The sequence below is a fragment of the Euprymna scolopes genome, unplaced genomic scaffold (assembly GCF_053919585.1).
Source record: "Euprymna scolopes isolate OS-2025 unplaced genomic scaffold, ASM5391958v1 sca38, whole genome shotgun sequence".
NCBI classification, from domain to species: Eukaryota; Metazoa; Mollusca; class Cephalopoda; order Sepiida; family Sepiolidae; genus Euprymna; species Euprymna scolopes.
Genome location: NW_027633413.1, coordinates 88,969 through 98,968, shown reverse-complemented (window position 1 = coordinate 98,968; position 10,000 = coordinate 88,969). Strand labels below are relative to the sequence as shown.

The 10,000-nt window shown below is 58.9% G+C and overlaps 2 non-coding genes and 1 pseudogene across 2 annotated transcripts in view; all 3 read left to right on the top strand.

The window, feature by feature from the left end:
- The first annotated feature begins 4,130 nt into the window (after positions 1 to 4,130).
- Positions 4,131 to 6,504, top strand: LOC145274415 (small subunit ribosomal RNA; annotated as a pseudogene).
- A 398-nt stretch (positions 6,505 to 6,902) lies between these two features.
- LOC145274434 (5.8S ribosomal RNA) lies at positions 6,903 to 7,060 on the top strand. Its single transcript, XR_013866672.1, has one exon. It is a non-coding gene; the product is annotated as a 5.8S ribosomal RNA (ribosomal RNA).
- Positions 7,061 to 7,657: 597 nt separating this feature from the next.
- Positions 7,658 to 10,000, top strand: part of LOC145274431 (large subunit ribosomal RNA) — a 5,683-nt gene continuing 3,340 nt past the window's right edge. The window contains exon 1 of the ribosomal RNA XR_013866671.1: positions 7,658 to 10,000. This exon is cut by the window's right edge and continues 3,340 nt beyond it. This is a non-coding gene — a ribosomal RNA (large subunit ribosomal RNA).

Below are 10,000 nucleotides of genomic sequence, written 5' to 3'. Positions count from 1 at the left end.
AGTTAGCTTATAGGAGCGAGCTAAAGTAAGAAAGAAACACGCCGAAACACACCGACCGGCACCCCCGACGACGACCACGGGTAAACGGCGGGACTTTGCCGCCTCTTAAGCAAGTTTGACTGACGACTACCACGGCTATTCGGCTAGGTAGGTAGGTAGTCCTCCTCCTCGGCCACCTAGCCGTCGTCGTCGTCGATCGAGCGACCGGGTATATTCAAGACGCCTCTACCGACACCACCACACCAGCGGGCAGTTTAGCGAGCTTGCCAACTCCTCTGCCTCCTCAAGCGCTTCCAGACGCCTACCGACACCACATGCTGCTGGCTGGCTGTCTGTTGTTACAATGGAATTTAAAAAAAAAAACAAACAAAAAACCCCAACTCTATTAAGATTTTCGATAGTTGGAAAATAATAATAAATTAAGATTTTCGATAGATTGAAAATAATGATAAATTGATTTTAGCAGGGCTGCTGAGTTAGCTTATAGGAGCGAGCTAAAGTAAGAAAGAAACACGCCGAAACACACCGACCGGCACCCCCGACGACGACCACGGGGTAAACGGCGGGACTAACTGTGACTCTCTTAAGGTGTGAGGAGGCTTTGCCTCTTAAGCAAGTTTGACTGACGCCTACCGACACCGGTCAGGTCGGCGAGGCTCCCGGCGGCCCCGAGCGGGACCACAGGTTGCGGAAGGCGTCCAAGTGAGCGCGGCGGCGACGCCAGGAGGCCCCCGGGGTCGACTCCGCGGCCCCCGGGTCGGTGTGCGGGCCTCCAGAGCTCGATAAAGTAGTGGTGTCGCTAGCGGTCGAGAAGGCACTTTTCGACGCCTACTGCCACCCCCACATGGCGGTAGGCGCAAAACTGGAAAATCGCCGACCAGAAATGTCGCTTCGTATAATCGACGTTTTTTTTGACCACCATTTTTCAGGTGTCGGAGGTGGGTCTGGACGAATACCAACACCATTTCTGGGGTTTCACAACCGCCCGGCTTCTCCGACATATGTTGGAAAGGAGTAGCGATCGAGCGAAGGGGGCTGTCGGTAGGCGGCCGCGGGTTGCATGTGTGCCCGGGACAGCACCCCCATCCAACTAAGGGGTGTCCCCCGGGGGCCAGGGGGACCTCGTCCAGGTCGGCCGGGCGCTTCCAGACGCCTACCGACACCGGTCAGGTCGGCGAGGCTCCCGGCGGCCCCGAGCGGGACCACAGGTTGCGGAAGGCGTCCAAGTGAGCGGCGGCGACGCCAGGAGGCCCCCGGGGTCGACTCCGCGGGCCCCCGGGTCGGTGTGCGGGCCTCCAGAGCTCGATTAAAGTAGTGGTGTCGCTAGCGGTCGAGAAGGCACTTTTCGACGCCTACTGCCACCCCCACATGGCGGTAGGTGTAAAATCGGAATAGACCGGACCAGGAATGTCGAGGGTGAAAAAAATGACAAAGTCCTGGTGTGCCTAGGCGTCGAGAAGGCACTTTGCGACGCCTACCGACATCCCCATGTGGCAGTAGGCGTAAAACTGGAAAATCGCCGACCAGAAATGTCGCTTCGTATAATCGACGTTTTTTTTTGACCACCATTTTCAGGTGTCGGAGGTGGGTCTGGACGAATAACCAACACCATTTCTGGGGTTTTCCAGTTTGAAAGTTTTATAAAACATGTTCGGTAGGAAGCACACTTTTGGTGTGTCGGTTCGTCGGAGCAGCGACTCTTTGCCTCGTGGTGGTCCGGAACGTCTCTACGGGCTTGTCGCAAAGGCGTCAGAAAGTGGCATCTCCGCCGCCTAGGGCTGTCACCGTTATCGCTGTCGCCGCGCTCCAACTTGTTTTGATCCGCCGCCTTCGTTCCTGCCAACCGTGCGCCCGCTCATCGTCGTTAGGTTATAATACGTGGTACGTGTGTGTGCTTCTCCGTGGACCTAGGGCTGCTCGACGTGTCGAACGATATGTTGGAACAACTAACGGCTCCTTTTCCTGGTTCCATAGTCGTCGTGGTACCCGCGTCGTCAGCCATATCTATGTCCACCATGTTTAGCCGATACGTTTGCTGCAGCTTCTGCTTCCCGCCTCAGCGTTCGCCGCTCTCAGCCGCCGCTGTTGTTGCTGCCGTTCTGCCATTCAACCACTACCTGCGAATCTTTCGATGATCGGCCGAACGACCCATCGCTGTGCGACCGATAAATCCTCCGGATTAGGGAGAAACGCCGCCGCTCTCTGCCGCCGTCGAACGGAAAAACGTACATTGTAACGAACGAACGAACGAACGAACGAATTAACGAACGAGCGAACAAACAAACAAAAATAGCCGCGGGGGATGCACTATGTAGATCCTGATCCCCTTGTAACCATACGTACGTTGTTCGATGCTCTCCCGTCCTGGAAGTCGCCGCAGCAAACAGGAGGATGAGCAGCAGCAGGCGCCGCCGCCGTAACCGCCGCCTGCCTGCCGCCTCCTACTCCTGTCAGCGTCCGATCTCACAGCCGTGTGAACGTTCGCTGACACCCGATTTCTTTCCGTCTGGCAAAACCTTGGACGTCCCGCTCGCGGTACACGTGCTGCAGCGACTTCTCGTCCGACAACGCATAAGCGTCGACGTCTGCCGCCGCATCTTCTGATACGTGGACGGTGATAGCGCTAGTCCCTTCTTGCGCCACCTCCACCTTTGTTAGCGCCAAAGAAGATCGATCGAGCAGTCGTGGTCGCAGTCGATTAACCCGTTTTCACCGTCCGCAGTTCCCAAGCCGCCGATCAAGTCGTTGCTCTTCTTGTTCGTTCTTCCCATACCGTCGATTTGCACGGCTGCCGGATGAGCCATCCTCTGTCCGGCGAAGCGCTCACGTCAGTGATCGATACTTGCACCGACAGTCCTCCCGCTCGCGACTCGGTGCTCGAATCGGACTCGTTCGTTTTTATCTCGATGCGATTGTGAAAAGGGGGACCGGTCGTCAATGTCGTGTGTGTCGACGATGTTGTTCGCCCGGTCCGCCGCGTTGTTGTCGTTTTTTTTTTTTTTTTTTTTTTTCCCCTAACGTTCGCCGTCGCACGGACGAAAGGGTGAAGAAAAAAAAAAAAAGCTCGAAAAAGCCGCCCAAAAAATCGGACCGAGGAGCCGCTTGCGAGAACGCGCCATGTGCACGTTGTCTCTCCTCGGTTTTCCGAGCACGAACACGACGCCGGTCGGTCGGTCGGTCGACGAAGGCGACGACGAAGGTGACGGGAAAATTTACGCCGCCGCTGCCCTGGTCCAGCTCCTCCCCGATGACGGCTGTGATGTTGACGTTGACGTTGGCGACGACGACGACGACGACGGAGACGACGACGACGACGAGACGGCATCGATGGCGACCACGATGACGACGACCTCGACGAGTTCAGTCTGCACCTTGACCTCCGATGTCCGTGTGCACTGCCGTCGTGCTGTTTGTCGTTTGTCGTATGTATCGCTGTCAAGGGTGCCGTTGTCGTTGTTGTTGTCGACGTTGTTGCTTGCTCTCTCGTCTCGGTCGGTTGGTACGTTGATGACGACGACGACGACGAAGACGACGACGACGACGACGAGACGGCATCGATGGCGACCACGATGACGACGACCTCGACGATTCCAGTCTGCACCTTGACCTCCGATGTCCGTGTGCACTGCCGTCGTGCTGTTTGTCGTTTGTCGTATGTATCGCTGTCAAGGGTGCCGTTGTCGATGTTGTTGTTGTCGACGCTGTCGTCTGTTCTCTCTTCTCGGCCGGCTGTGACGTGGACGTTGACGACGACGAGACGACGAGACGGAATCGATGGCGACCACGATGACGACGACCTCGGCGAGTTCAGTCTGCACCTTGACCCTCGATGTCCGTGTGCACTGCCGTCGTGCTGCTTGTCGTTTGTCGTATGTATCGCTGTCAAGGGTGCCGTTGTCGTTGTTGTTGTCGACGTTGGTCGCTTTCGTTCTTTGAGTCTCGGTCTCGGTCCAAGTCAGGGGAGAAACAAAAAAGAGGCCATCAGCGCGGGCAGCGCGCTTCTTCTGACGGCGAACCCCCTCGAAAAATAAATAAACACGTGCCCGTCGTTGTAGTTGTCTGTCTTATGTCGGTCCCGGTCGGTCGGTCGGTCTGTCGTTCTGTCGAAACAAAGTCCCAAATTCCAACGATACCTGGTTGATCCTGCCAGTAGTCATATGCTTGTCTCAAAGCTTAAGCCATGCAAGTGTAAGTTCACGCCACGCATTAGAACGGGCGAAACCGCGAATGGCTCAGGAACCGGACCTAATCCTCGGGACCGTATTCCTCCTCGGAGGCGATGGATAACTGTGGCAATTCTAGAGCTAATACATGTGACACAGGCCGCGATCGGTCGGCGCGCCGTCGTCGCCACGCCTCGCGCGCTGGCACCCGCGTCGGCCGTTCCGGGTCGCGGCGCTACATATTAGACTGAGACCGATGCGCGTCATTCCGTCCTCCCGTCGTCGGCGTTCCCGCTCGCGGGTCCGTTCGGTGGCGGGGCTCATAGGGCGGCGCGCTCCGCTTTGGTGACTCTGGATAACTCACTGGTCGATCGCACGAGCTTTCACGCCCGGCGACGGGTCTCTCGAGGGTCCGCCCTATCAACTGTCGACGGTCGGTTAAGTGCCTACCGTGGTTACTACGGGTAACGGGGAATCGGGGTTCGATTCCGGAGAGGGAGCATGCGAAACGGCTACCACATCCAAGGAAGGCAGCAGGCGCGCAAATTACCCACTCCCGGCACGGGGAGGTAGTGACGAAAAATAACGACGCGGGACTCTGTCGAGGCCCCGCGATCGGAATGAGTACACTTCAAATCCGTTAACGAGGACCAACCGGAGGGCAAGTCTGGTGCCAGCAGCCGCGGTAATTCCAGCTCCGGTAGCGTATATTAAAGTTGTTGCGGTTAAAAAGCTCGTAGTCCGAACTCGGGTTCGTGGTCGCGCAAGCGGCCCCGGGGCGGCGGCGCCATCGTCCGTCGTTGACTTTGGTCGTCCGTTCGCATTCCCGGCCCTTTCCGCCGGTGTCAACCGCTAGCATACCCGCCACGCGGTCCTGCCGGCGAGGTGGACGAGGAGGTCGTGATCGGGATCCGGGAAAAAAAAAAACAAGTGGTCGTCGGTTCGGTTCCGGGAGTAGTCTAACGGGGGGGTGCTACGTGTGTGTGTTTGGGTGCGTTCATTCGCATCCCCGCACTCTGACCCCCGCGCTTCTCTCCCTCTCCCTTTCCGCGCGTTCCTCTTTTTTTTTGAACCCCCCGGTCCGCTCCGAGTCCCTGCTTCGTGTCTTGTCTGCGCGCGTGTTGCGGTCGGCGGTTTCTCCTCCAAGGGTGCTCTTAACCGAGTGTCCGCGGCGGCCGGTACGTTCACTTTGAAAAAATTAGAGTGCTCAGAGCGGGCTGTTCAAGCTTGCATACGATAAGCATGGAATGATGGAAGAGGGCCTCGTCTACGTCTGTCGGTCTCCGTCTACGGCGAGGCAATGATCGAAGGGAGCGGTCGGGGCCACTCGTATTGCGACGTTAGAGGTGAAATTCTTGGATCGTCGCAAGACGAACTGCAGCGATGGCGTGTGGCAAGCACGTTTTTCCTCGATCAAGAGCGAAAGTCGGAGGTTCGAAGACGATCAGATACCGTCGTAGTTCCGACCGTAAACGATGCCGACCGGCGATCCGCCGGCGTTCGCTTCCATGACCCGGCGGGTAGCCTGCGGGAAACCAGAGTTCGGTTCCGGGGGGAGTATGGTTGCAAAGCTGAAACTTAAAGGAATTGACGGAAGGGCACCACCAGGAGTGGAGCCTGCGGCTTAATTTGACTCAACACGGGAAAACTCACCCGGTCCGGACACCGGTAGGATTGACAGATCGATAGCTCTTTCTCGATTCGGTGGGTGGTGGTGCATGGCCGTTCTTAGTTGGTGGAGCGATCCGTCTGGTTGATTCCGATAACGAACGAGACTCCGGCCTGCTAACTAGTGCGCCGATGTCAGTGATTTTTACGGCGGGCTCGGCGTCCTCCGTGGCGCTCGGGTCCGGGGTCGGTTTTCTCACGCACTTCTTAGAGGGACGGGTGGCAGAAAGCCACACGAGGCGGAGCGATAACAGGTCTGTGATGCCCTTAGATGTCCGGGGCCGCACGCGCGCTACACTGGAGGTATCAGCGGGGACTTCGCCCCGGCCCGAGAGGGTTGGGAAACCTCTGAACCACCTCCCGTGATAGGGATCGGGGCCTGTAACCAACCCCGTGAACGAGGAATTCCCGGTAGGCGCGGGTCAACAGCCCGCGTCGATCACGTCCCTGCCCTTTGTACACACCGCCCGTCGCTACTACCGATCGAACGGTCCGGTGAGGTCCTCGGATCTGGCCGACGACGCCGCCGGGCAGTGCGCGACGTGTCCGTCACGACACTCGTGCATCTACGCCTCGGCGTTCGATGCCTGGAGAAGACGACCGAACCCGATCGTTTAGAGGAAGTAAAAGTCGTAACAAGGTTTCCGTAGGTGAACCTGCGGAAGGATCATTACCGTTTTCCCGTTCGAGACTGGTTTGTTGTTTTCCGGCCTACCTCCTCTGTCTGTCGGCGTCAACGCCTCGAATGCGCGCAAACAAACCTATAAAAGGCGGAGCGAGAGATAGATTTGTGGTGACGCGGAGGTTTTTAAAGCCCCAGCTCTTCTTGCTTGCTTCCGCGTCTTACCACCTGTTTGTTTTTTCGCCCACCGCAAGTGATGGCCGCTTCTTCTTTGCCTTGTCGCCGCTTTATCGTTTTTTTTGTTTTTTTGCAGCCGCTGTGCCACCGCCGCTAGCTAAAAAAACAAACTACTCGCGACATTGCAATGCCGTCACGCCTCCTCGCACAGACCTCCTCGCACACTACTAAATCTATATAAACAAAAACTAATATAAAAAAACCAAGTGCTGAACCCTGGACGGGGGATCACTCGGCTCGTCCGTCGATGAAGAGCGCGGCCAGCCGCGATAACTGATGCGAATTGCAGGACTCAGTGAACATCGACACCTCGAACGCACATTGCGGCCCCGAGATCCCTTGTCTCGGGGCCACGTCCGGTCGAGAGGCGGAACGTTACATGTCTTTCTCCGTTAACGAAACGACATCTTGCCGTCCCCGTGCCCGCCCGGTCCTCGGCACGGTGGTAACCGGGACGTCGCAGGAGCGAGTGACGAGGGGGAAGAAAAATAAAAAAAGAATTGACTCCTTTCAATGTCTTTTTTTTTTTTTAAAACCCTCTCCGGCCTCCTCCTTCGTCTCCCGCTGGCAGACCGCGGAGTCTTTTCCCTTTTCGACCGCGTGAAGAAACACTGTGGAGGAGGAGCAGGAGGAGTCTGTCCGAAAGCAGCCGAAGGGAGACCAAAAAAAAAAGTACCGACCTAACCGACTGCCGACGTAAGCGCCGCCGCTGCTCGTCTCGCTCTCTGCCTCATGAAGGTGTCTCTCAGCGACGCCTCGAGCAGCGCGACGAGCACGGCCGTCGCACCGTAAAAAGGTGGCCGCGTCGTAGGCAACGCAACGTCGGATGGGGAGGACCCACGCTTTTTTTTAATTGTTGGCTTCTTCATTTTCGGTCGGACGGGCGCTATATCGGCCAGCCGTCGTCACACGGAGGGTACCGATCGAGATTCCTCTCCTCCAAACACCACACTCTACTAAAAACCGCCGCCCTCGGCTCGGACGAGACGACCCGCTGAACTTAAGCATATCGCTAAGCGGAGGAAAAGAAACCAACCGGGATTCCCTTAGTAACGGCCGAATCCCGTCGCAAGTTAAAGGCTTCGGGACGTGTGGCGCATGGGTCGAAGGCAGCCGTTCGTTTTCGTCTCGCATAGTTCGGAGTTCCCTCGATCGGGGCCGCCCGCGGCGGGTGCCAGGCCCATTCGGTGCGGACGGCGAGCGACGGCCTTCGATCCGAGAGTCGGGTTGCTTGGGAACGCAGCCCAAATCGGGTGGTAAGCTCCATCCAAGGCTAAATACCGGGACGAGTCCGATAGTCGACAAGTACCGTGAGGGAAAGTTGAAAAGAACTTTGGAGAGAGAGTTCAAGAGAACGTGAAACCGCCCAGGGGTAAACGGGTGGGACCGCTCACCGCGATCGCGGGGGACTCAGTCCGGTGCTGCCTAGGCTCGAGCCCAAACTCGATGTGTGTTCTTGAAAGAGAGGCCGTCGCGGCACAGGTCGTCGTTCGTCGTGTCCGCGGGGGACTCGTTCCCCGCGGTTCCAGCTTTTGTGCCCGCGTCGCCGACGAAGGAGACGGCCGCGTGGATAGCGGGAAGGGAAACGTGGTGACGACCGCGGCGTCGGTAGGTGGCTGCGTCGGTTGGCTGCGACGGAGGGACTCGTCTCTCGATCGCTGCTGCCGCCGGGCCCTAACCCGCCGCATCCGTCGCCGCCGCTTCTTCTTTCCTCCTGCTCCCTCCGCGCGCGACTCCGCTGCACCCGTCCCCTTCATCATCGCTCGGCGTAATCATGGCGCGGCGCTTCGGCGCGACCTCCGCGCGGCCGGCACCGGACGCACTTCCCCTCCGGTCCGTCGTCGCGACCCGTTCCCGGCGTGCAGGTCGAACACGCGGGTTTTTTCCGTAGGCGGCAGGCGTTTCATCACCCTGAAAACCCCCGTCTTCCCACCTTGTGAAGTCGGGGGCCACCGGCCGTCGGAGCCCGCGAACGTAACTGCCCCTTTCTGCCGGGAACGGAGGAAATCTGACACGATCCGTTACACGTGGCGAGCCGGTCCGTTTTGATCCCGCCGGAAGTCGCGTGCGGGCGACGCACTCTGTGTGTCGCTCCTTAGGCGCCCCACCGTCTCGGGCGCGTGCGCGATGAGAGGCGGGATAGGACTGGCGCGGCCTCGCCGTCACGCACCTCGCCGACGTTTCGGGTTCTTGTCGGGGCAACCCCGCCCGCGCCCGTTTCCGTTTCCGGAGAGGTCGCTCGGCGACGCTTTTTTACTCGAGCCGCCCGCCACCCGGGTCAGCGACGTGCATCGGCAACCCACCCGACCCGTCTTGAAACACGGACCGAGGAGTCCTGCCGTCGCGAGTCGTAGGGGCCACCTCTGACTAACCCCGAAGGCGAAGCGAAAGCGAGAGAGCGTGTAGGAGGGCGTCGATCGGGAGAGGTGTCGTGGCAAAGTCGTCCGGGGGTCGTCGGGGGGTGTCGTCGGTCTCGTGCCGTCGTCTTCTCCTCGCCTCACCCGCCTCCGAGCCGTGCCCGATGCCCGCCGGCGCGGCGTTTTCGGCCTTCCGCCGTCGCTGCTGCGGTGCCCGCAACTTTTCCTTTTTTCTCTCTTCCCGAGAGAGATAGGAGAGGGAAGGCTCGTGGCTGACGTGCGGTTGTTTTTCCCTCCTCCCCGAGAGGGACCGGCGCATCATCCAAAAGGGAATTGCGGGCGCCAGCTTCCATATCCTCCTTCCGCCCATCGGTGAGATCCGCGGCTTGAACTAGTCCTATTTTGTCGTCGAGTTTAGGCGCTGCGCGCGGGCGCATCACCCCGGGTCGGTTTCCCCTTTTTCCGAGTACGACTCGGCCGACTCTGGCGTAGCGAGCGACAGGGACCCGAAAGGATGGCGATCCACGCCCGGTCGGGATGAAGCCAGAGGAAACTCTGGTGGAAGTCCGAAGCGCCTCTGACGTGCAAATCGATCGTCGGAACCGGGTGTAGGGGCGAAAGACCAATCGAGCCGTCTAGTAGCTGGTTCCCTCCGAAGTTTCCCTCAGGATAGCTGGCGCTCGATCGTCGCAATTCCATCCGGTAAAGCGAACGATTGGAGGCCCCGGGGCCGTTCACGGCCTCGACCTACTCTCGAACTCGGAACGGGTGGAACGGGCCGACTCTCCCGAACGACGGAGCCGACCCATCCGGCCGCCGCCGCCAGCACGCTTCGCTGGGCGGTTGGTCACTCGAATGCGAGTGCCAAGTGGCCACTTTTGGTAAGCAGAACTGGCGCTGTGGGATGAACCAAACGTCCGGCTAAGGTGCCTAACGCGACGCCCATGAGATCC